A 25840-nucleotide genomic window follows, 5' to 3' on the forward strand; every position below is an offset into this window, starting at 1 on the left:
TATTCACATAATGAAAACTTATACTTTGTTTCGGTCGAGTTCCCCATTCAAATGCATGTAACAGTGAGAAACGCACTGTCTTGGCGAAAGAAAGCGTTTTTGTACAACTTCATAGAAATAGCTGTAACTTTTGATAGAAGACTCAGACAAACATGTTTATGGCTTTATCTTATAGAACTCAAGGTCCCCGTGCTGGGAAAACAGGTTTTGCAGCTGTTTGAGCTAAGATTTCCAAGTTATTCACATAATGAAAACCTATACTTTGTTTCGGTCGAGTTCCCCATTCAAATGCATGTAACAGTGAGAAACGCACTGTCTTGGCGAAAGAAAGCGTTTTTGTACAACTTCATAGAAATAGCTGTAACTTTTGATAGAAGACTCAGACAAACATGTTTATGGCTTTATCTTATAGAACTCAAGGTCTCTATGCTGGGAAAACAGGTTTTGCAGCTGTTTGAGCTAAGATTTCCAAGTTATTCACATAATGAAAACTTATACTTTGTTTCGGTCGAGTTCCCCATTCAAATGCATGTAACCGTGAGAAACGCACTGTCTTGGCGAAAGAAAGCTATTTTGTACAACTTCATATAAATAGCTGTAACTTTTGATAGAAGACTCGGATACACATGTTTATGGCTTTATCTTATAGAACTCAAGGTTTCCGTGCTGGGAAAACAGGTTTTGCAGCTGTTTGAGCTAAGATTTCCAAGTTATTCACATAATGAAAACTTATACTTTGTTTCAGTCGAGTTCCCCATTCAAATGCATGTAACAGTGAGAAACGCACTGTCTTGGCGAAAGAAAGCGTTTTTGTACAACTTCATAGAAATAGCTGTAACTTTTGATAGAAGACTCGGATACACATGTTTATGGCTTTATCTTATAGAACTCAAGGTCTTCGTGCTGGGCAAACAGGTTTTGCAGCTGTTTGAGCTAAGATTTCCAAGTTATTCACATAATGAAAACTTATACTTTGTTTCGGTCGAGTTCCCCATTCAAATGCATGTAACAGTGAGAAACGCACTGTCTTGGCGAAAGAAAGCGTTTTTGTACAACTTCATAGAAATAGCTGTAACTTTTGATAGAAGACTCAGACAAACATGTTTATGGCTTTATCTTATAGAACTCAAGGTCCCCGTGCTGGGAAAACAGGTTTTGCAGCTGTTTGAGCTAAGATTTCCAAGTTATTCACATAATGAAAACCTATACTTTGTTTCGGTCGAGTTCCCCATTCAAATGCATGTAACAGTGAGAAACGCACTGTCTTGGCGAAAGAAAGCGTTTTTGTACAACTTCATAGAAATAGCTGTAACTTTTGATAGAAGACTCAGACAAACATGTTTATGGCTTTATCTTATAGAACTCAAGGTCTCTATGCTGGGAAAACAGGTTTTGCAGCTGTTTGAGCTAAGATTTCCAAGTTATTCACATAATGAAAACTTATACTTTGTTTCGGTCGAGTTCCCCATTCAAATGCATGTAACCGTGAGAAACGCACTGTCTTGGCGAAAGAAAGCTATTTTGTACAACTTCATATAAATAGCTGTAACTTTTGATAGAAGACTCGGATACACATGTTTATGGCTTTATCTTATAGAACTCAAGGTTTCCGTGCTGGGAAAACAGGTTTTGCAGCTGTTTGAGCTAAGATTTCCAAGTTATTCACATAATGAAAACTTATACTTTGTTTCAGTCGAGTTCCCCATTCAAATGCATGTAACAGTGAGAAACGCACTGTCTTGGCGAAAGAAAGCGTTTTTGTACAACTTCATAGAAATAGCTGTAACTTTTGATAGAAGACTCAGACAAACATGTTTATGGCTTTATCTTATAGAACTCAAGGTTTCCGTGCTGGGAAAACAGGTTTTGCAGCTGTTTGAGCTAAGATTTCCAAGTTATTCACATAATGAAAACCTATACTTTGTTTCGGTCGAGTTCCCCATTCAAATGCATGTAACAGTGAGAAACGCACTGTCTTGGCGAAAGAAAGCGTTTTTGTACAACTTCATAGAAATAGCTGTAACTTTTGATAGAAGACTCAGACAAACATGTTTATGGCTTTATCTTATAGAACTCAAGGTCTCTATGCTGGGAAAACAGGTTTTGCAGCTGTTTGAGCTAAGATTTCCAAGTTATTCACATAATGAAAACTTATACTTTGTTTCGGTCGAGTTCCCCATTCAAATGCATGTAACAGTGAGAAACGCACTGTCTTGGCGAAAGAAAGCTATTTTGTACAACTTCATAGAAATAGCTGTAACTTTTGATAGAAGACTCGGATACACATGTTTATGGCTTTATATTATAGAACTCAAGGTCTCCGTGCTGGGCAAACAGGTTTTGCAGCTGTTTGAGCTAAGATTTCCAAGTTATTCACATAATGAAAACTTATACTTTGTTTCGGTCGAGTTCCCCATTCAAATGCATGTAACAGTGAGAAACGCACTGTCTTGGCGAAAGAAAGCGTTTTTGTACAACTTCATAGAAATAGCTGTAACTTTTGATAGAAGACTCAGACAAACATGTTTATGGCTTTATCTTATAGAACTCAAGGTCCCCGTGCTGGGAAAACAGGTTTTGCAGCTGTTTGAGCTAAGATTTCCAAGTTATTCACATAATGAAAACCTATACTTTGTTTCGGTCGAGTTCCCCATTCAAATGCATGTAACAGTGAGAAACGCACTGTCTTGGCGAAAGAAAGCGTTTTTGTACAACTTCATAGAAATAGCTGTAACTTTTGATAGAAGACTCAGACAAACATGTTTATGGCTTTATCTTATAGAACTCAAGGTCTCTATGCTGGGAAAACAGGTTTTGCAGCTGTTTGAGCTAAGATTTCCAAGTTATTCACATAATGAAAACTTATACTTTGTTTCGGTCGAGTTCCCCATTCAAATGCATGTAACCGTGAGAAACGCACTGTCTTGGCGAAAGAAAGCTATTTTGTACAACTTCATATAAATAGCTGTAACTTTTGATAGAAGACTCGGATACACATGTTTATGGCTTTATCTTATAGAACTCAAGGTTTCCGTGCTGGGAAAACAGGTTTTGCAGCTGTTTGAGCTAAGATTTCCAAGTTATTCACATAATGAAAACTTATACTTTGTTTCAGTCGAGTTCCCCATTCAAATGCATGTAACAGTGAGAAACGCACTGTCTTGGCGAAAGAAAGCGTTTTTGTACAACTTCATAGAAATAGCTGTAACTTTTGATAGAAGACTCGGATACACATGTTTATGGCTTTATCTTATAGAACTCAAGGTCTTCGTGCTGGGCAAACAGGTTTTGCAGCTGTTTGAGCTAAGATTTCCAAGTTATTCACATAATGAAAACTTATACTTTGTTTCGGTCGAGTTCCCCATTCAAATGCATGTAACAGTGAGAAACGCACTGTCTTGGCGAAAGAAAGCGTTTTTGTACAACTTCATAGAAATAGCTGTAACTTTTGATAGAAGACTCAGACAAACATGTTTATGGCTTTATCTTATAGAACTCAAGGTCCCCGTGCTGGGAAAACAGGTTTTGCAGCTGTTTGAGCTAAGATTTCCAAGTTATTCACATAATGAAAACCTATACTTTGTTTCGGTCGAGTTCCCCATTCAAATGCATGTAACAGTGAGAAACGCACTGTCTTGGCGAAAGAAAGCGTTTTTGTACAACTTCATAGAAATAGCTGTAACTTTTGATAGAAGACTCAGACAAACATGTTTATGGCTTTATCTTATAGAACTCAAGGTCTCTATGCTGGGAAAACAGGTTTTGCAGCTGTTTGAGCTAAGATTTCCAAGTTATTCACATAATGAAAACTTATACTTTGTTTCGGTCGAGTTCCCCATTCAAATGCATGTAACCGTGAGAAACGCACTGTCTTGGCGAAAGAAAGCTATTTTGTACAACTTCATATAAATAGCTGTAACTTTTGATAGAAGACTCGGATACACATGTTTATGGCTTTATCTTATAGAACTCAAGGTTTCCGTGCTGGGAAAACAGGTTTTGCAGCTGTTTGAGCTAAGATTTCCAAGTTATTCACATAATGAAAACTTATACTTTGTTTCAGTCGAGTTCCCCATTCAAATGCATGTAACAGTGAGAAACGCACTGTCTTGGCGAAAGAAAGCGTTTTTGTACAACTTCATAGAAATAGCTGTAACTTTTGATAGAAGACTCGGATACACATGTTTATGGCTTTATCTTATAGAACTCAAGGTCTTCGTGCTGGGCAAACAGGTTTTGCAGCTGTTTGAGCTAAGATTTCCAAGTTATTCACATAATGAAAACCTATACTTTGTTTCGGTCGAGTTCCCCATTCAAATGCATGTAACAGTGAGAAACGCACTGTCTTGGCGAAAGAAAGCGTTTTTGTACAACTTCATAGAAATAGCTGTAACTTTTGATAGAAGACTCAGACAAACATGTTTATGGCTTTATCTTATAGAACTCAAGGTTTCCGTGCTGGGAAAACAGGTTTTGCAGCTGTTTGAGCTAAGATTTCCAAGTTATTCACATAATGAAAACCTATACTTTGTTTCGGTCGAGTTCCCCATTCAAATGCATGTAACAGTGAGAAACGCACTGTCTTGGCGAAAGAAAGCGTTTTTGTACAACTTCATAGAAATAGCTGTAACTTTTGATAGAAGACTCAGACAAACATGTTTATGGCTTTATCTTATAGAACTCAAGGTTTCCGTGCTGGGAAAACAGGTTTTGCAGCTGTTTGAGCTAAGATTTCCAAGTTATTCACATAATGAAAACCTATACTTTGTTTCGGTCGAGTTCCCCATTCAAATGCATGTAACAGTGAGAAACGCACTGTCTTGGCGAAAGAAAGCGTTTTTGTACAACTTCATAGAAATAGCTGTAACTTTTGATAGAAGACTCAGACAAACATGTTTATGGCTTTATCTTATAGAACTCAAGGTCTCTATGCTGGGAAAACAGGTTTTGCAGCTGTTTGAGCTAAGATTTCCAAGTTATTCACATAATGAAAACTTATACTTTGTTTCGGTCGAGTTCCCCATTCAAATGCATGTAACAGTGAGAAACGCACTGTCTTGGCGAAAGAAAGCTATTTTGTACAACTTCATAGAAATAGCTGTAACTTTTGATAGAAGACTCGGATACACATGTTTATGGCTTTATATTATAGAACTCAAGGTCTCCATGCTGGGCAAACAGGTTTTGCAGCTGTTTGAGCTAAGATTTCCAAGTTATTCACATAATGAAAACTTATACTTTGTTTCGGTCGAGTTCCCCATTCAAATGCATGTAACAGTGAGAAACGCACTGTCTTGGCGAAAGAAAGCGTTTTTGTACAACTTCATATAAATAGCTGTAACTTTTGATAGAAGACTCGGATACACATGTTTATGGCTTTATCTTATAGAACTCAAGGTCTCCGTGCTGGGCAAACAGGTTTTGCAGCTGTTTGAGCTAAGATTTCCAAGTTATTCACATAATGAAAACCTATACTTTGTTTCGGTCGAGTTCCCCATTCAAATGCATGTAACAGTGAGAAACGCACTGTCTTGGCGAAAGAAAGCGTTTTTGTACAACTTCATAGAAATAGCTGTAACTTTTGATAGAAGACTCAGACAAACATGTTTATGGCTTTATCTTATAGAACTCAAGGTCTACGTGCTGGGAAAACAGGTTTTGCAGCTGTTTGAGCTAAGATTTCCAAGTTATTCACATAATGAAAACTTATACTTTGTTTCGGTCGAGTTCCCCATTCAAATGCATGTAACAGTGAGAAACGCACTGTCTTGGCGAAAGAAAGCGTTTTTGTACAACTTCATAGAAATAGCTGTAACTTTTGATAGAAGACTCGGATACACATGTTTATGGCTTTATCTTATAGAACTCAAGGTCTCCGTGCTGGGCAAACAGGTTTTGCAGCTGTTTGAACTAAGATTTCCAAGTTATTCACATAATGAAAACCTATACTTTGTTTCGGTCGAGTTCCCCATTCAAATGCATGTAACAGTGAGAAACGCACTGTCTTGGCGAAAGAAAGCGTTTTTGTACAACTTCATAGAAATAGCTGTAACTTTTGATAGAAGACTCGGATACACATGTTTATGGCTTTATCTTATAGAACTCAAGGTTTCCGTGCTGGGAAAACAGGTTTTGCAGCTGTTTGAGCTAAGATTTCCAAGTTATTCACATAATGAAAACTTATACTTTGTTTCAGTCGAGTTCCCCATTCAAATGCATGTAACAGTGAGAAACGCACTGTCTTGGCGAAAGAAAGCGTTTTTGTACAACTTCATAGAAATAGCTGTAACTTTTGATAGAAGACTCAGACAAACATGTTTATGGCTTTATCTTATAGAACTCAAGGTTTCCGTGCTGGGAAAACAGGTTTTGCAGCTGTTTGAGCTAAGATTTCCAAGTTATTCACATAATGAAAACCTATACTTTGTTTCGGTCGAGTTCCCCATTCAAATGCATGTAACAGTGAGAAACGCACTGTCTTGGCGAAAGAAAGCGTTTTTGTACAACTTCATAGAAATAGCTGTAACTTTTGATAGAAGACTCAGACAAACATGTTTATGGCTTTATCTTATAGAACTCAAGGTCTCCGTGCTGGGCAAACAGGTTTTGCAGCTGTTTGAGCTAAGATTTCCAAGTTATTCACATAATGAAAACCTATACTTTGTTTCGGTCGAGTTCCCCATTCAAATGCATGTAACAGTGAGAAACGCACTGTCTTGGCGAAAGAAAGCGTTTTTGTACAACTTCATAGAAATAGCTGTAACTTTTGATAGAAGACTCGGATACACATGTTTATGGCTTTATCTTATAGAACTCAAGGTTTCCGTGCTGGGAAAACAGGTTTTGCAGCTGTTTGAGCTAAGATTTCCAAGTTATTCACATAATGAAAACCTATACTTTGTTTCGGTCGAGTTCCCCATTCAAATGCATGTAACAGTGAGAAACGCACTGTCTTGGCGAAAGAAAGCGTTTTTGTACAACTTCATAGAAATAGCTGTAACTTTTGATAGAAGACTCAGACAAACATGTTTATGGCTTTATCTTATAGAACTCAAGGTCTACGTGCTGGGAAAACAGGTTTTGCAGCTGTTTGAGCTAAGATTTCCAAGTTATTCACATAATGAAAACTTATACTTTGTTTCGGTCGAGTTCCCCATTCAAATGCATGTAACAGTGAGAAACGCACTGTCTTGGCGAAAGAAAGCGTTTTTGTACAACTTCATAGAAATAGCTGTAACTTTTGATAGAAGACTCGGATACACATGTTTATGGCTTTATCTTATAGAACTCAAGGTTTCCGTGCTGGGAAAACAGGTTTTGCAGCTGTTTGAGCTAAGATTTCCAAGTTATTCACATAATGAAAACTTATACTTTGTTTCAGTCGAGTTCCCCATTCAAATGCATGTAACAGTGAGAAACGCACTGTCTTGGCGAAAGAAAGCGTTTTTGTACAACTTCATAGAAATAGCTGTAACTTTTGATAGAAGACTCGGATACACATGTTTATGGCTTTATCTTATAGAACTCAAGGTCTTCGTGCTGGGCAAACAGGTTTTGCAGCTGTTTGAGCTAAGATTTCCAAGTTATTCACATAATGAAAACCTATACTTTGTTTCGGTCGAGTTCCCCATTCAAATGCATGTAACAGTGAGAAACGCACTGTCTTGGCGAAAGAAAGCGTTTTTGTACAACTTCATATAAATAGCTGTAACTTTTGATAGAAGACTCGGATACACATGTTTATTGCTTTATCTTATAGAACTCAAGGTTCCCGTGTTGGGCAAACAGGTTTTGCAGCTGTTTGAGCTAAGATTTCCAAGTTATTCACATAATGAAAACCTATACTTTGTTTCGGTCGAGTTCCCCATTCAAATGCATGTAACAGTGAGAAACGCACTGTCTTGGCGAAAGAAAGCGTTTTTGTACAACTTCATAGAAATAGCTGTAACTTTTGATAGAAGACTCAGACAAACATGTTTATGGCTTTATCTTACAGAACTCAAGGTCTCCATGCTGGGAAAACAGGTTTTGCAGCTGTTTGAGCTAAGATTTCCAAGTTATTCACATAATGAAAACTTATACTTTGTTTCGGTCGAGTTCCCCATTCAAATGCATGTAACAGTGAGAAACGCACTGTCTTGGCGAAAGAAAGCGTTTTTGTACAACTTCATAGAAATAGCTGTAACTTTTGATAGAAGACTCAGACAAACATGTTTATGGCTTTATCTTATAGAACTCAAGGTCTCCGTGCTGGGCAAACAGGTTTTGCAGCTGTTTGAGCTAAGATTTCCAAGTTATTCACATAATGAAAACTTATACTTTGTTTCAGTCGAGTTCCCCATTCAAATGCATGTAACAGTGAGAAACGCACTGTCTTGGCGAAAGAAAGCGTTTTTGTACAACTTCATAGAAATAGCTGTAACTTTTGATAGAAGACTCAGACAAACATGTTTATGGCTTTATCTTATAGAACTCAAGGTCTACGTGCTGAGAAAACAGGTTTTGCAGCTGTTTGAGCTAAGATTTCCAAGTTATTCACATAATGAAAACTTATACTTTGTTTCGGTCGAGTTCCCCATTCAAATGCATGTAACAGTGAGAAACGCACTGTCTTGGCGAAAGAAAGCGTTTTTGTACAACTTCATAGAAATAGCTGTAACTTTTGATAGAAGACTCAGACAAACATGTTTATGGCTTTATCTTACAGAACTCAAGGTCTCCGTGCTGGGCAAACAGGTTTTGCAGCTGTTTGAGCTAAGATTTCCAAGTTATTCACATAATGAAAACTTATACTTTGTTTCAGTCGAGTTCCCCATTCAAATGCATGTAACAGTGAGAAACGCACTGTCTTGGCGAAAGAAAGCGTTTTTGTACAACTTCATAGAAATAGCTGTAACTTTTGATAGAAGACTCGGATACACATGTTTATGGCTTTATCTTATAGAACTCAAGGTCTTTGTGCTGGGCAAACAGGTTTTGCAGCTGTTTGAGCTAAGATTTCCAAGTTATTCACATAATGAAAACCTATACTTTGTTTCGGTCGAGTTCCCCATTCAAATGCATGTAACAGTGAGAAACGCACTGTCTTGGCGAAAGAAAGCGTTTTTGTACAACTTCATAGAAATAGCTGTAACTTTTGATAGAAGACTCAGACAAACATGTTTATGGCTTTATCTTATAGAACTCAAGGTTTCCGTGCTGGGAAAACAGGTTTTGCAGCTGTTTGAGCTAAGATTTCCAAGTTATTCACATAATGAAAACCTATACTTTGTTTCGGTCGAGTTCCCCATTCAAATGCATGTAACAGTGAGAAACGCACTGTCTTGGCGAAAGAAAGCGTTTTTGTACAACTTCATAGAAATAGCTGTAACTTTTGATAGAAGACTCAGACAAACATGTTTATGGCTTTATCTTATAGAACTCAAGGTTTCCGTGCTGGGAAAACAGGTTTTGCAGCTGTTTGAGCTAAGATTTCCAAGTTATTCACATAATGAAAACCTATACTTTGTTTCGGTCGAGTTCCCCATTCAAATGCATGTAACAGTGAGAAACGCACTGTCTTGGCGAAAGAAAGCGTTTTTGTACAACTTCATAGAAATAGCTGTAACTTTTGATAGAAGACTCAGACAAACATGTTTATGGCTTTATCTTATAGAACTCAAGGTCTCTATGCTGGGAAAACAGGTTTTGCAGCTGTTTGAGCTAAGATTTCCAAGTTATTCACATAATGAAAACTTATACTTTGTTTCGGTCGAGTTCCCCATTCAAATGCATGTAACAGTGAGAAACGCACTGTCTTGGCGAAAGAAAGCTATTTTGTACAACTTCATAGAAATAGCTGTAACTTTTGATAGAAGACTCGGATACACATGTTTATGGCTTTATATTATAGAACTCAAGGTCTCCATGCTGGGCAAACAGGTTTTGCAGCTGTTTGAGCTAAGATTTCCAAGTTATTCACATAATGAAAACTTATACTTTGTTTCGGTCGAGTTCCCCATTCAAATGCATGTAACAGTGAGAAACGCACTGTCTTGGCGAAAGAAAGCGTTTTTGTACAACTTCATATAAATAGCTGTAACTTTTGATAGAAGACTCGGATACACATGTTTATGGCTTTATCTTATAGAACTCAAGGTCTCCGTGCTGGGCAAACAGGTTTTGCAGCTGTTTGAGCTAAGATTTCCAAGTTATTCACATAATGAAAACCTATACTTTGTTTCGGTCGAGTTCCCCATTCAAATGCATGTAACAGTGAGAAACGCACTGTCTTGGCGAAAGAAAGCGTTTTTGTACAACTTCATAGAAATAGCTGTAACTTTTGATAGAAGACTCAGACAAACATGTTTATGGCTTTATCTTATAGAACTCAAGGTCTACGTGCTGGGAAAACAGGTTTTGCAGCTGTTTGAGCTAAGATTTCCAAGTTATTCACATAATGAAAACTTATACTTTGTTTCGGTCGAGTTCCCCATTCAAATGCATGTAACAGTGAGAAACGCACTGTCTTGGCGAAAGAAAGCGTTTTTGTACAACTTCATAGAAATAGCTGTAACTTTTGATAGAAGACTCGGATACACATGTTTATGGCTTTATCTTATAGAACTCAAGGTCTCCGTGCTGGGCAAACAGGTTTTGCAGCTGTTTGAACTAAGATTTCCAAGTTATTCACATAATGAAAACCTATACTTTGTTTCGGTCGAGTTCCCCATTCAAATGCATGTAACAGTGAGAAACGCACTGTCTTGGCGAAAGAAAGCGTTTTTGTACAACTTCATAGAAATAGCTGTAACTTTTGATAGAAGACTCGGATACACATGTTTATGGCTTTATCTTATAGAACTCAAGGTTTCCGTGCTGGGAAAACAGGTTTTGCAGCTGTTTGAGCTAAGATTTCCAAGTTATTCACATAATGAAAACTTATACTTTGTTTCAGTCGAGTTCCCCATTCAAATGCATGTAACAGTGAGAAACGCACTGTCTTGGCGAAAGAAAGCGTTTTTGTACAACTTCATAGAAATAGCTGTAACTTTTGATAGAAGACTCAGACAAACATGTTTATGGCTTTATCTTATAGAACTCAAGGTTTCCGTGGTGGGAAAACAGGTTTTGCAGCTGTTTGAGCTAAGATTTCCAAGTTATTCACATAATGAAAACCTATACTTTGTTTCGGTCGAGTTCCCCATTCAAATGCATGTAACAGTGAGAAACGCACTGTCTTGGCGAAAGAAAGCGTTTTTGTACAACTTCATAGAAATAGCTGTAACTTTTGATAGAAGACTCAGACAAACATGTTTATGGCTTTATCTTATAGAACTCAAGGTCTCCGTGCTGGGCAAACAGGTTTTGCAGCTGTTTGAGCTAAGATTTCCAAGTTATTCACATAATGAAAACCTATACTTTGTTTCGGTCGAGTTCCCCATTCAAATGCATGTAACAGTGAGAAACGCACTGTCTTGGCGAAAGAAAGCGTTTTTGTACAACTTCATAGAAATAGCTGTAACTTTTGATAGAAGACTCGGATACACATGTTTATGGCTTTATCTTATAGAACTCAAGGTTTCCGTGCTGGGAAAACAGGTTTTGCAGCTGTTTGAGCTAAGATTTCCAAGTTATTCACATAATGAAAACCTATACTTTGTTTCGGTCGAGTTCCCCATTCAAATGCATGTAACAGTGAGAAACGCACTGTCTTGGCGAAAGAAAGCGTTTTTGTACAACTTCATAGAAATAGCTGTAACTTTTGATAGAAGACTCGGATACACATGTTTATGGCTTTATCTTATAGAACTCAAGGTCTTCGTGCTGGGCAAACAGGTTTTGCAGCTGTTTGAGCTAAGATTTCCAAGTTATTCACATAATGAAAACCTATACTTTGTTTCGGTCGAGTTCCCCATTCAAATGCATGTAACAGTGAGAAACGCACTGTCTTGGCGAAAGAAAGCTATTTTGTACAACTTCATAGAAATAGCTGTAACTTTTGATAGAAGACTCAGACAAACATGTTTATGGCTTTATCTTATAGAACTCAAGGTCTACGTGCTGGGAAAACAGGTTTTGCAGCTGTTTGAGCTAAGATTTCCAAGTTATTCACATAATGAAAACTTATACTTTGTTTCGGTCGAGTTCCCCATTCAAATGCATGTAACAGTGAGAAACGCACTGTCTTGGCGAAAGAAAGCGTTTTTGTACAACTTCATAGAAATAGCTGTAACTTTTGATAGAAGACTCGGATACACATGTTTATGGCTTTATCTTATAGAACTCAAGGTTTCCGTGCTGGGAAAACAGGTTTTGCAGCTGTTTGAGCTAAGATTTCCAAGTTATTCACATAATGAAAACTTATACTTTGTTTCGGTCGAGTTCCCCATTCAAATGCATGTAACAGTGAGAAACGCACTGTCTTGGCGAAAGAAAGCGTTTTTGTACAACTTCATAGAAATAGCTGTAACTTTTGATAGAAGACTCGGATACACATGTTTATGGCTTTATCTTATAGAACTCAAGGTTTCCGTGCTGGGAAAACAGGTTTTGCAGCTGTTTGAGCTAAGATTTCCAAGTTATTCACATAATGAAAACTTATACTTTGTTTCAGTCGAGTTCCCCATTCAAATGCATGTAACAGTGAGAAACGCACTGTCTTGGCGAAAGAAAGCGTTTTTGTACAACTTCATAGAAATAGCTGTAACTTTTGATAGAAGACTCGGATACACATGTTTATGGCTTTATCTTATAGAACTCAAGGTCTTCGTGCTGGGCAAACAGGTTTTGCAGCTGTTTGAGCTAAGATTTCCAAGTTATTCACATAATGAAAACCTATACTTTGTTTCGGTCGAGTTCCCCATTCAAATGCATGTAACAGTGAGAAACGCACTGTCTTGGCGAAAGAAAGCGTTTTTGTACAACTTCATAGAAATAGCTGTAACTTTTGATAGAAGACTCAGACAAACATGTTTATGGCTTTATCTTATAGAACTCAAGGTTTCCGTGCTGGGAAAACAGGTTTTGCAGCTGTTTGAGCTAAGATTTCCAAGTTATTCACATAATGAAAACCTATACTTTGTTTCGGTCGAGTTCCCCATTCAAATGCATGTAACAGTGAGAAACGCACTGTCTTGGCGAAAGAAAGCGTTTTTGTACAACTTCATAGAAATAGCTGTAACTTTTGATAGAAGACTCAGACAAACATGTTTATGGCTTTATCTTATAGAACTCAAGGTCTACGTGCTGGGAAAACAGGTTTTGCAGCTGTTTGAGCTAAGATTTCCAAGTTATTCACATAATGAAAACTTATACTTTGTTTCGGTCGAGTTCCCCATTCAAATGCATGTAACAGTGAGAAACGCACTGTCTTGGCGAAAGAAAGCGTTTTTGTACAACTTCATAGAAATAGCTGTAACTTTTGATAGAAGACTCAGACAAACATGTTTATGGCTTTATCTTACAGAACTCAAGGTCTCCATGCTGGGAAAACAGGTTTTGCAGCTGTTTGAGCTAAGATTTCCAAGTTATTCACATAATGAAAACTTATACTTTGTTTCGGTCGAGTTCCCCATTCAAATGCATGTAACAGTGAGAAACGCACTGTCTTGGCGAAAGAAAGCGTTTTTGTACAACTTCATAGAAATAGCTGTAACTTTTGATAGAAGACTCAGACAAACATGTTTATGGCTTTATCTTATAGAACTCAAGGTCTCCGTGCTGGGCAAACAGGTTTTGCAGCTGTTTGAGCTAAGATTTCCAAGTTATTCACATAATGAAAACTTATACTTTGTTTCAGTCGAGTTCCCCATTCAAATGCATGTAACAGTGAGAAACGCACTGTCTTGGCGAAAGAAAGCGTTTTTGTACAACTTCATAGAAATAGCTGTAACTTTTGATAGAAGACTCAGACAAACATGTTTATGGCTTTATCTTATAGAACTCAAGGTCTACGTGCTGAGAAAACAGGTTTTGCAGCTGTTTGAGCTAAGATTTCCAAGTTATTCACATAATGAAAACTTATACTTTGTTTCGGTCGAGTTCCCCATTCAAATGCATGTAACAGTGAGAAACGCACTGTCTTGGCGAAAGAAAGCGTTTTTGTACAACTTCATAGAAATAGCTGTAACTTTTGATAGAAGACTCAGACAAACATGTTTATGGCTTTATCTTACAGAACTCAAGGTCTCCGTGCTGGGCAAACAGGTTTTGCAGCTGTTTGAGCTAAGATTTCCAAGTTATTCACATAATGAAAACTTATACTTTGTTTCAGTCGAGTTCCCCATTCAAATGCATGTAACAGTGAGAAACGCACTGTCTTGGCGAAAGAAAGCGTTTTTGTACAACTTCATAGAAATAGCTGTAACTTTTGATAGAAGACTCGGATACACATGTTTATGGCTTTATCTTATAGAACTCAAGGTCTTTGTGCTGGGCAAACAGGTTTTGCAGCTGTTTGAGCTAAGATTTCCAAGTTATTCACATAATGAAAACCTATACTTTGTTTCGGTCGAGTTCCCCATTCAAATGCATGTAACAGTGAGAAACGCACTGTCTTGGCGAAAGAAAGCGTTTTTGTACAACTTCATAGAAATAGCTGTAACTTTTGATAGAAGACTCAGACAAACATGTTTATGGCTTTATCTTATAGAACTCAAGGTCTACGTGCTGGGAAAACAGGTTTTGCAGCTGTTTGAGCTAAGATTTCCAAGTTATTCACATAATGAAAACTTATACTTTGTTTCGGTCGAGTTCCCCATTCAAATGCATGTAACAGTGAGAAACGCACTGTCTTGGCGAAAGAAAGCGTTTTTGTACAACTTCATAGAAATAGCTGTAACTTTTGATAGAAGACTCGGATACACATGTTTATGGCTTTATCTTATAGAACTCAAGGTTTCCGTGCTGGGAAAACAGGTTTTGCAGCTGTTTGAGCTAAGATTTCCAAGTTATTCACATAATGAAAACTTATACTTTGTTTCAGTCGAGTTCCCCATTCAAATGCATGTAACAGTGAGAAACGCACTGTCTTGGCGAAAGAAAGCGTTTTTGTACAACTTCATAGAAATAGCTGTAACTTTTGATAGAAGACTCGGATACACATGTTTATGGCTTTATCTTATAGAACTCAAGGTCTTCGTGCTGGGCAAACAGGTTTTGCAGCTGTTTGAGCTAAGATTTCCAAGTTATTCACATAATGAAAACCTATACTTTGTTTCGGTCGAGTTCCCCATTCAAATGCATGTAACAGTGAGAAACGCACTGTCTTGGCGAAAGAAAGCGTTTTTGTACAACTTCATAGAAATAGCTGTAACTTTTGATAGAAGACTCAGACAAACATGTTTATGGCTTTATCTTATAGAACTCAAGGTCTCTATGCTGGGAAAACAGGTTTTGCAGCTGTTTGAGCTAAGATTTCCAAGTTATTCACATAATGAAAACTTATACTTTGTTTCGGTCGAGTTCCCCATTCAAATGCATGTAACAGTGAGAAACGCACTGTCTTGGCGAAAGAAAGCTATTTTGTACAACTTCATAGAAATAGCTGTAACTTTTGATAGAAGACTCGGATACACATGTTTATGGCTTTATATTATAGAACTCAAGGTCTCCGTGCTGGGCAAACAGGTTTTGCAGCTGTTTGAGCTAAGATTTCCAAGTTATTCACATAATGAAAACCTATACTTTGTTTCGGTCGAGTTCCCCATTCAAATGCATGTAACAGTGAGAAACGCACTGTCTTGGCGAAAGAAAGCGTTTTTGTACAACTTCATAGAAATAGCTGTAACTTTTGATAGAAGACTCAGACAAACATGTTTATGGCTTTATCTTATAGAACTCAAGGTCCCCGTGCTGGGAAAACAGGTTTTGCAGCTGTTTGAGCTAAGATTTCCAAGTTATTCACATAATGAAAACCTATACTTTGTTTCGGTCGAGTTCCCCATTCAAATGCATGTAACAGTGAGAAACGCACTGTCTTGGCGAAAGAAAGCGTTTTTGTACAACTTCATAGAAATAGCTGTAACTTTTGATAGAAGACTCAGACAAACATGTTTATGGCTTTATCTTATAGAACTCAAGGTCTCTATGCTGGGAAAACAGGTTTTGCAGCTGTTTGAGCTAAGATTTCCAAGTTATTCACATAATGAAAACTTATACTTTGTTTCGGTCGAGTTCCCCATTCAAATGCATGTAACAGTGAGAAACGCACTGTCTTGGCGAAAGAAAGCTATTTTGTACAACTTCATATAAATAGCTGTAACTTTTGATAGAAGACTCAGACAAACATGTTTATGGCTTTATCTTATAGAACTCAAGGTCCCCGTGCTGGGAAAACAGGTTTTGCAGCTGTTTGAGCTAAGATTTCCAAGTTATTCACATAATGAAAACCTATACTTTGTTTCGGTCGAGTTCCCCATTCAAATGCATGTAACAGCACTGTCTTGGCGAAAGAAAGCGTTTTTGTACAACTTCATAGAAATAGCTGTAACTTTTGATAGAAGACTCAGACAAACATGTTTATGGCTTTATCTTATAGAACTCAAGGTCTCTATGCTGGGAAAACAGGTTTTGCAGCTGTTTGAGCTAAGATTTCCAAGTTATTCACATAATGAAAACTTATACTTTGTTTCGGTCGAGTTCCCCATTCAAATGCATGTAACAGTGAGAAACGCACTGTCTTGGCGAAAGAAAGCTATTTTGTACAACTTCATAGAAATAGCTGTAACTTTTGATAGAAGACTCGGATACACATGTTTATGGCTTTATATTATAGAACTCAAGGTCTCCGTGCTGGGCAAACAGGTTTTGCAGCTGTTTGAGCTAAGATTTCCAAGTTATTCACATAATGAAAACTTATACTTTGTTTCGGTCGAGTTCCCCATTCAAATGCATGTAACAGTGAGAAACGCACTGTCTTGGCGAAAGAAAGCGTTTTTGTACAACTTCATAGAAATAGCTGTAACTTTTGATAGAAGACTCAGACAAACATGTTTATGGCTTTATCTTATAGAACTCAAGGTCCCCGTGCTGGGAAAACAGGTTTTGCAGCTGTTTGAGCTAAGATTTCCAAGTTATTCACATAATGAAAACTTATACTTTGTTTCGGTCGAGTTCCCCATTCAAATGCATGTAACAGTGAGAAACGCACTGTCTTGGCGAAAGAAAGCTATTTTGTACAACTTCATAGAAATAGCTGTAACTTTTGATAGAAGACTCGGATACACATGTTTATGGCTTTATCTTATAGAACTCAAGGTTTCCGTGCTGGGAAAACAGGTTTTGCAGCTGTTTGAGCTAAGATTTCCAAGTTATTCACATAATGAAAACTTATACTTTGTTTCGGTCGAGTTCCCCATTCAAATGCATGTAACAGTGAGAAACGCACTGTCTTGGCGAAAGAAAGCGTTTTTGTACAACTTCATAGAAATAGCTGTAACTTTTGATAGAAGACTCAGACAAACATGTTTATGGCTTTATCTTATAGAACTCAAGGTCTACGTGCTGGGAAAACAGGTTTTGCAGCTGTTTGAGCTAAGATTTCCAAGTTATTCACATAATGAAAACTTATACTTTGTTTCGGTCGAGTTCCCCATTCAAATGCATGTAACAGTGAGAAACGCACTGTCTTGGCGAAAGAAAGCGTTTTTGTACAACTTCATAGAAATAGCTGTAACTTTTGATAGAAGACTCGGATACACATGTTTATGGCTTTATCTTATAGAACTCAAGGTTTCCGTGCTGGGAAAACAGGTTTTGCAGCTGTTTGAGCTAAGATTTCCAAGTTATTCACATAATGAAAACTTATACTTTGTTTCAGTCGAGTTCCCCATTCAAATGCATGTAACAGTGAGAAACGCACTGTCTTGGCGAAAGAAAGCGTTTTTGTACAACTTCATAGAAATAGCTGTAACTTTTGATAGAAGACTCGGATACACATGTTTATGGCTTTATCTTATAGAACTCAAGGTCTTCGTGCTGGGCAAACAGGTTTTGCAGCTGTTTGAGCTAAGATTTCCAAGTTATTCACATAATGAAAACCTATACTTTGTTTCGGTCGAGTTCCCCATTCAAATGCATGTAACAGTGAGAAACGCACTGTCTTGGCGAAAGAAAGCGTTTTTGTACAACTTCATAGAAATAGCTGTAACTTTTGATAGAAGACTCAGACAAACATGTTTATGGCTTTATCTTATAGAACTCAAGGTTTCCGTGCTGGGAAAACAGGTTTTGCAGCTGTTTGAGCTAAGATTTCCAAGTTATTCACATAATGAAAACCTATACTTTGTTTCGGTCGAGTTCCCCATTCAAATGCATGTAACAGTGAGAAACGCACTGTCTTGGCGAAAGAAAGCGTTTTTGTACAACTTCATAGAAATAGCTGTAACTTTTGATAGAAGACTCAGACAAACATGTTTATGGCTTTATCTTATAGAACTCAAGGTCTCTATGCTGGGAAAACAGGTTTTGCAGCTGTTTGAGCTAAGATTTCCAAGTTATTCACATAATGAAAACTTATACTTTGTTTCGGTCGAGTTCCCCATTCAAATGCATGTAACAGTGAGAAACGCACTGTCTTGGCGAAAGAAAGCGTTTTTGTACAACTTCATAGAAATAGCTGTAACTTTTGATAGAAGACTCGGATACACATGTTTATGGCTTTATCTTATAGAACTCAAGGTTTCCGTGCTGGGAAAACAGGTTTTGCAGCTGTTTGAGCTAAGATTTCCAAGTTATTCACATAATGAAAACTTATACTTTGTTTCAGTCGAGTTCCCCATTCAAATGCATGTAACAGTGAGAAACGCACTGTCTTGGCGAAAGAAAGCGTTTTTGTACAACTTCATAGAAATAGCTGTAACTTTTGATAGAAGACTCGGATACACATGTTTATGGCTTTATCTTATAGAACTCAAGGTCTTCGTGCTGGGCAAACAGGTTTTGCAGCTGTTTGAGCTAAGATTTCCAAGTTATTCACATAATGAAAACCTATACTTTGTTTCGGTCGAGTTCCCCATTCAAATGCATGTAACAGTGAGAAACGCACTGTCTTGGCGAAAGAAAGCGTTTTTGTACAACTTCATAGAAATAGCTGTAACTTTTGATAGAAGACTCAGACAAACATGTTTATGGCTTTATCTTATAGAACTCAAGGTTTCCGTGCTGGGAAAACAGGTTTTGCAGCTGTTTGAGCTAAGATTTCCAAGTTATTCACATAATGAAAACCTATACTTTGTTTCGGTCGAGTTCCCCATTCAAATGCATGTAACAGTGAGAAACGCACTGTCTTGGCGAAAGAAAGCGTTTTTGTACAACTTCATAGAAATAGCTGTAACTTTTGATAGAAGACTCAGACAAACATGTTTATGGCTTTATCTTATAGAACTCAAGGTTTCCGTGCTGGGAAAACAGGTTTTGCAGCTGTTTGAGCTAAGATTTCCAAGTTATTCACATAATGAAAACCTATACTTTGTTTCGGTCGAGTTCCCCATTCAAATGCATGTAACAGTGAGAAACGCACTGTCTTGGCGAAAGAAAGCGTTTTTGTACAACTTCATAGAAATAGCTGTAACTTTTGATAGAAGACTCAGACAAACATGTTTATGGCTTTATCTTATAGAACTCAAGGTCTCTATGCTGGGAAAACAGGTTTTGCAGCTGTTTGAGCTAAGATTTCCAAGTTATTCACATAATGAAAACTTATACTTTGTTTCGGTCGAGTTCCCCATTCAAATGCATGTAACAGTGAGAAACGCACTGTCTTGGCGAAAGAAAGCGTTTTTGTACAACTTCATAGAAATAGCTGTAACTTTTGATAGAAGACTCGGATACACATGTTTATGGCTTTATCTTATAGAACTCAAGGTTTCCGTGCTGGGAAAACAGGTTTTGCAGCTGTTTGAGCTAAGATTTCCAAGTTATTCACATAATGAAAACTTATACTTTGTTTCAGTCGAGTTCCCCATTCAAATGCATGTAACAGTGAGAAACGCACTGTCTTGGCGAAAGAAAGCGTTTTTGTACAACTTCATAGAAATAGCTGTAACTTTTGATAGAAGACTCGGATACACATGTTTATGGCTTTATCTTATAGAACTCAAGGTCTTCGTGCTGGGCAAACAGGTTTTGCAGCTGTTTGAGCTAAGATTTCCAAGTTATTCACATAATGAAAACCTATACTTTGTTTCGGTCGAGTTCCCCATTCAAATGCATGTAACAGTGAGAAACGCACTGTCTTGGCGAAAGAAAGCGTTTTTGTACAACTTCATAGAAATAGCTGTAACTTTTGATAGAAGACTCAGACAAACATGTTTATGGCTTTATCTTATAGAACTCAAGGTTTCCGTGCTGGGAAAACAGGTTTTGCAGCTGTTTGAGCTAAGATTTCCAAGTTATTCACATAATGAAAACCTATACTTTGTTTCGGTCGAGTTCCCCATTCAAATGCATGTAACAGTGAGAAACGCACTGTCTTGGCGAAAGAAAGCGTTTTTGTACAACTTCATAGAAATAGCTGTAACTTTTGATAGAAGACTCAGACAAACATGTTTATGGCTTTATCTTATAGAACTCAAGGTTTCCGTGCTGGGAAAACAGGTTTTGCAGCTGTTTGAGCTAAGATTTCCAAGTTATTCACATAATGAAAACCTATACTTTGTTTCGGTCGAGTTCCCCATTCAAATGCATGTAACAGTGAGAAACGCACTGTCTTGGCGAAAGAAAGCGTTTTTGTACAACTTCATAGAAATAGCTGTAACTTTTGATAGAAGACTCAGACAAACATGTTTATGGCTTTATCTTATAGAACTCAAGGTCTCTATGCTGGGAAAACAGGTTTTGCAGCTGTTTGAGCTAAGATTTCCAAGTTATTCACATAATGAAAACTTATACTTTGTTTCGGTCGAGTTCCCCATTCAAATGCATGTAACAGTGAGAAACGCACTGTCTTGGCGAAAGAAAGCTATTTTGTACAACTTCATAGAAATAGCTGTAACTTTTGATAGAAGACTCGGATACACATGTTTATGGCTTTATATTATAGAACTCAAGGTCTCCGTGCTGGGCAAACAGGTTTTGCAGCTGTTTGAGCTAAGATTTCCAAGTTATTCACATAATGAAAACTTATACTTTGTTTCGGTCGAGTTCCCCATTCAAATGCATGTAACAGTGAGAAACGCACTGTCTTGGCGAAAGAAAGCGTTTTTGTACAACTTCATAGAAATAGCTGTAACTTTTGATAGAAGACTCAGACAAACATGTTTATGGCTTTATCTTATAGAACTCAAGGTCCCCGTGCTGGGAAAACAGGTTTTGCAGCTGTTTGAGCTAGATTTCCAAGTTATTCACATAATGAAAACCTATACTTTGTTTCGGTCGAGTTCCCCATTCAAATGCATGTAACAGTGAGAAACGCACTGTCTTGGCGAAAGAAAGCGTTTTTGTACAACTTCATAGAAATAGCTGTAACTTTTGATAGAAGACTCAGACAAACATGTTTATGGCTTTATCTTATAGAACTCAAGGTCTCTATGCTGGGAAAACAGGTTTTGCAGCTGTTTGAGCTAAGATTTCCAAGTTATTCACATAATGAAAACTTATACTTTGTTTCGGTCGAGTTCCCCATTCAAATGCATGTAACAGTGAGAAACGCACTGTCTTGGCGAAAGAAAGCTATTTTGTACAACTTCATATAAATAGCTGTAACTTTTGATAGAAGACTCGGATACACATGTTTATGGCTTTATCTTATAGAACTCAAGGTTTCCGTGCTGGGAAAACAGGTTTTGCAGCTGTTTGAGCTAAGATTTCCAAGTTATTCACATAATGAAAACTTATACTTTGTTTCAGTCGAGTTCCCCATTCAAATGCATGTAACAGTGAGAAACGCACTGTCTTGGCGAAAGAAAGCGTTTTTGTACAACTTCATAGAAATAGCTGTAACTTTTGATAGAAGACTCGGATACACATGTTTATGGCTTTATCTTATAGAACTCAAGGTCTTCGTGCTGGGCAAACAGGTTTTGCAGCTGTTTGAGCTAAGATTTCCAAGTTATTCACATAATGAAAACCTATACTTTGTTTCGGTCGAGTTCCCCATTCAAATGCATGTAACAGTGAGAAACGCACTGTCTTGGCGAAAGAAAGCGTTTTTGTACAACTTCATAGAAATAGCTGTAACTTTTGATAGAAGACTCAGACAAACATGTTTATGGCTTTATCTTATAGAACTCAAGGTTTCCGTGCTGGGAAAACAGGTTTTGCAGCTGTTTGAGCTAAGATTTCCAAGTTATTCACATAATGAAAACCTATACTTTGTTTCGGTCGAGTTCCCCATTCAAATGCATGTAACAGTGAGAAACGCACTGTCTTGGCGAAAGAAAGCGTTTTTGTACAACTTCATAGAAATAGCTGTAACTTTTGATAGAAGACTCAGACAAACATGTTTATGGCTTTATCTTATAGAACTCAAGGTCTCTATGCTGGGAAAACAGGTTTTGCAGCTGTTTGAGCTAAGATTTCCAAGTTATTCACATAATGAAAACTTATACTTTGTTTCGGTCGAGTTCCCCATTCAAATGCATGTAACAGTGAGAAACGCACTGTCTTGGCGAAAGAAAGCTATTTTGTACAACTTCATAGAAATAGCTGTAACTTTTGATAGAAGACTCGGATACACATGTTTATGGCTTTATATTATAGAACTCAAGGTCTCCGTGCTGGGCAAACAGGTTTTGCAGCTGTTTGAGCTAAGATTTCCAAGTTATTCACATAATGAAAACCTATACTTTGTTTCGGTCGAGTTCCCCATTCAAATGCATGTAACAGTGAGAAACGCACTGTCTTGGCGAAAGAAAGCGTTTTTGTACAACTTCATAGAAATAGCTGTAACTTTTGATAGAAGACTCAGACAAACATGTTTATGGCTTTATCTTATAGAACTCAAGGTCTCTATGCTGGGAAAACAGGTTTTGCAGCTGTTTGAGCTAAGATTTCCAAGTTATTCACATAATGAAAACTTATACTTTGTTTCGGTCGAGTTCCCCATTCAAATGCATGTAACAGTGAGAAACGCACTGTCTTGGCGAAAGAAAGCTATTTTGTACAACTTCATAGAAATAGCTGTAACTTTTGATAGAAGACTCGGATACACATGTTTATGGCTTTATATTATAGAACTCAAGGTCTCCGTGCTGGGCAAACAGGTTTTGCAGCTGTTTGAGCTAAGATTTCCAAGTTATTCACATAATGAAAACTTATACTTTGTTTCGGTCGAGTTCCCCATTCAAATGCATGTAACAGTGAGAAACGCACTGTCTTGGCGAAAGAAAGCGTTTTTGTACAACTTCATAGAAATAGCTGTAACTTTTGATAGAAGACTCAGACAAACATGTTTATGGCTTTATCTTATAGAACTCAAGGTCCCCGTGCTGGGAAAACAGGTTTTGCAGCTGTTTGAGCTAAGATTTCCAAGTTATTCACATAATGAAAACCTATACTTTGTTTCGGTCGAGTTCCCCATTCAAATGCATGTAACAGTGAGAAACGCACTGTCTTGGCGAAAGAAAGCGTTTTTGTACAACTTCATAGAAATAGCTGTAACTTTTGATAGAAGACTCAGACAAACATGTTTATGGCTTTATCTTATAGAACTCAAGGTCTCTATGCTGGGAAAACAGGTTTTGCAGCTGTTTGAGCTAAGATTTCCAAGTTATTCACATAATGAAAACTTATACTTTGTTTCGGTCGAGTTCCCCATTCAAATGCATGTAACAGTGAGAAACGCACTGTCTTGGCGAAAGAAAGCTATTTTGTACAACTTCATAGAAATAGCTGTAACTTTTGATAGAAGACTCGGATACACATGTTTATGGCTTTATATTATAGAACTCAAGGTCTCCATGCTGGGCAAACAGGTTTTGCAGCTGTTTGAGCTAAGATTTCCAAGTTATTCACATAATGAAAACTTATACTTTGTTTCGGTCGAGTTCCCCATTCAAATGCATGTAACAGTGAGAAACGCACTGTCTTGGCGAAAGAAAGCGTTTTTGTACAACTTCATATAAATAGCTGTAACTTTTGATAGAAGACTCGGATACACATGTTTATGGCTTTATCTTATAGAACTCAAGGTCTCCGTGCTGGGCAAACAGGTTTTGCAGCTGTTTGAGCTAAGATTTCCAAGTTATTCACATAATGAAAACCTATACTTTGTTTCGGTCGAGTTCCCCATTCAAATGCATGTAACAGTGAGAAACGCACTGTCTTGGCGAAAGAAAGCGTTTTTGTACAACTTCATAGAAATAGCTGTAACTTTTGATAGAAGACTCGGATACACATGTTTATGGCTTTATCTTATAGAACTCAAGGTCTTCGTGCTGGGCAAACAGGTTTTGCAGCTGTTTGAGCTAAGATTTCCAAGTTATTCACATAATGAAAACCTATACTTTGTTTCGGTCGAGTTCCCCATTCAAATGCATGTAACAGTGAGAAACGCACTGTCTTGGCGAAAGAAAGCGTTTTTGTACAACTTCATAGAAATAGCTGTAACTTTTGATAGAAGACTCAGACAAACATGTTTATGGCTTTATCTTATAGAACTCAAGGTTTCCGTGCTGGGAAAACAGGTTTTGCAGCTGTTTGAGCTAAGATTTCCAAGTTATTCACATAATGAAAACCTATACTTTGTTTCGGTCGAGTTCCCCATTCAAATGCATGTAACAGTGAGAAACGCACTGTCTTGGCGAAAGAAAGCGTTTTTGTACAACTTCATAGAAATAGCTGTAACTTTTGATAGAAGACTCAGACAAACATGTTTATGGCTTTATCTTATAGAACTCAAGGTCTCTATGCTGGGAAAACAGGTTTTGCAGCTGTTTGAGCTAAGATTTCCAAGTTATTCACATAATGAAAACTTATACTTTGTTTCGGTCGAGTTCCCCATTCAAATGCATGTAACAGTGAGAAACGCACTGTCTTGGCGAAAGAAAGCTATTTTGTACAACTTCATAGAAATAGCTGTAACTTTTGATAGAAGACTCGGATACACATGTTTATGGCTTTATATTATAGAACTCAAGGTCTCCGTGCTGGGCAAACAGGTTTTGCAGCTGTTTGAGCTAAGATTTCCAAGTTATTCACATAATGAAAACTTATACTTTGTTTCGGTCGAGTTCCCCATTCAAATGCATGTAACAGTGAGAAACGCACTGTCTTGGCGAAAGAAAGCGTTTTTGTACAACTTCATAGAAATAGCTGTAACTTTTGATAGAAGACTCAGACAAACATGTTTATGGCTTTATCTTATAGAACTCAAGGTCCCCGTGCTGGGAAAACAGGTTTTGCAGCTGTTTGAGCTAGATTTCCAAGTTATTCACATAATGAAAACCTATACTTTGTTTCGGTCGAGTTCCCCATTCAAATGCATGTAACAGTGAGAAACGCACTGTCTTGGCGAAAGAAAGCGTTTTTGTACAACTTCATAGAAATAGCTGTAACTTTTGATAGAAGACTCAGACAAACATGTTTATGGCTTTATCTTATAGAACTCAAGGTCTCTATGCTGGGAAAACAGGTTTTGCAGCTGTTTGAGCTAAGATTTCCAAGTTATTCACATAATGAAAACTTATACTTTGTTTCGGTCGAGTTCCCCATTCAAATGCATGTAACAGTGAGAAACGCACTGTCTTGGCGAAAGAAAGCTATTTTGTACAACTTCATAGAAATAGCTGTAACTTTTGATAGAAGACTCGGATACACATGTTTATGGCTTTATATTATAGAACTCAAGGTCTCCGTGCTGGGCAAACAGGTTTTGCAGCTGTTTGAGCTAAGATTTCCAAGTTATTCACATAATGAAAAC

Source organism: Diplotaxodon limnothrissa, linkage group LG13 (genome assembly GCF_057381915.1).
Source record: "Diplotaxodon limnothrissa isolate DT_005_m linkage group LG13, D_limnothrissa_male_GT1.1, whole genome shotgun sequence".
Classification (NCBI taxonomy): domain Eukaryota; kingdom Metazoa; phylum Chordata; class Actinopteri; order Cichliformes; family Cichlidae; genus Diplotaxodon; species Diplotaxodon limnothrissa.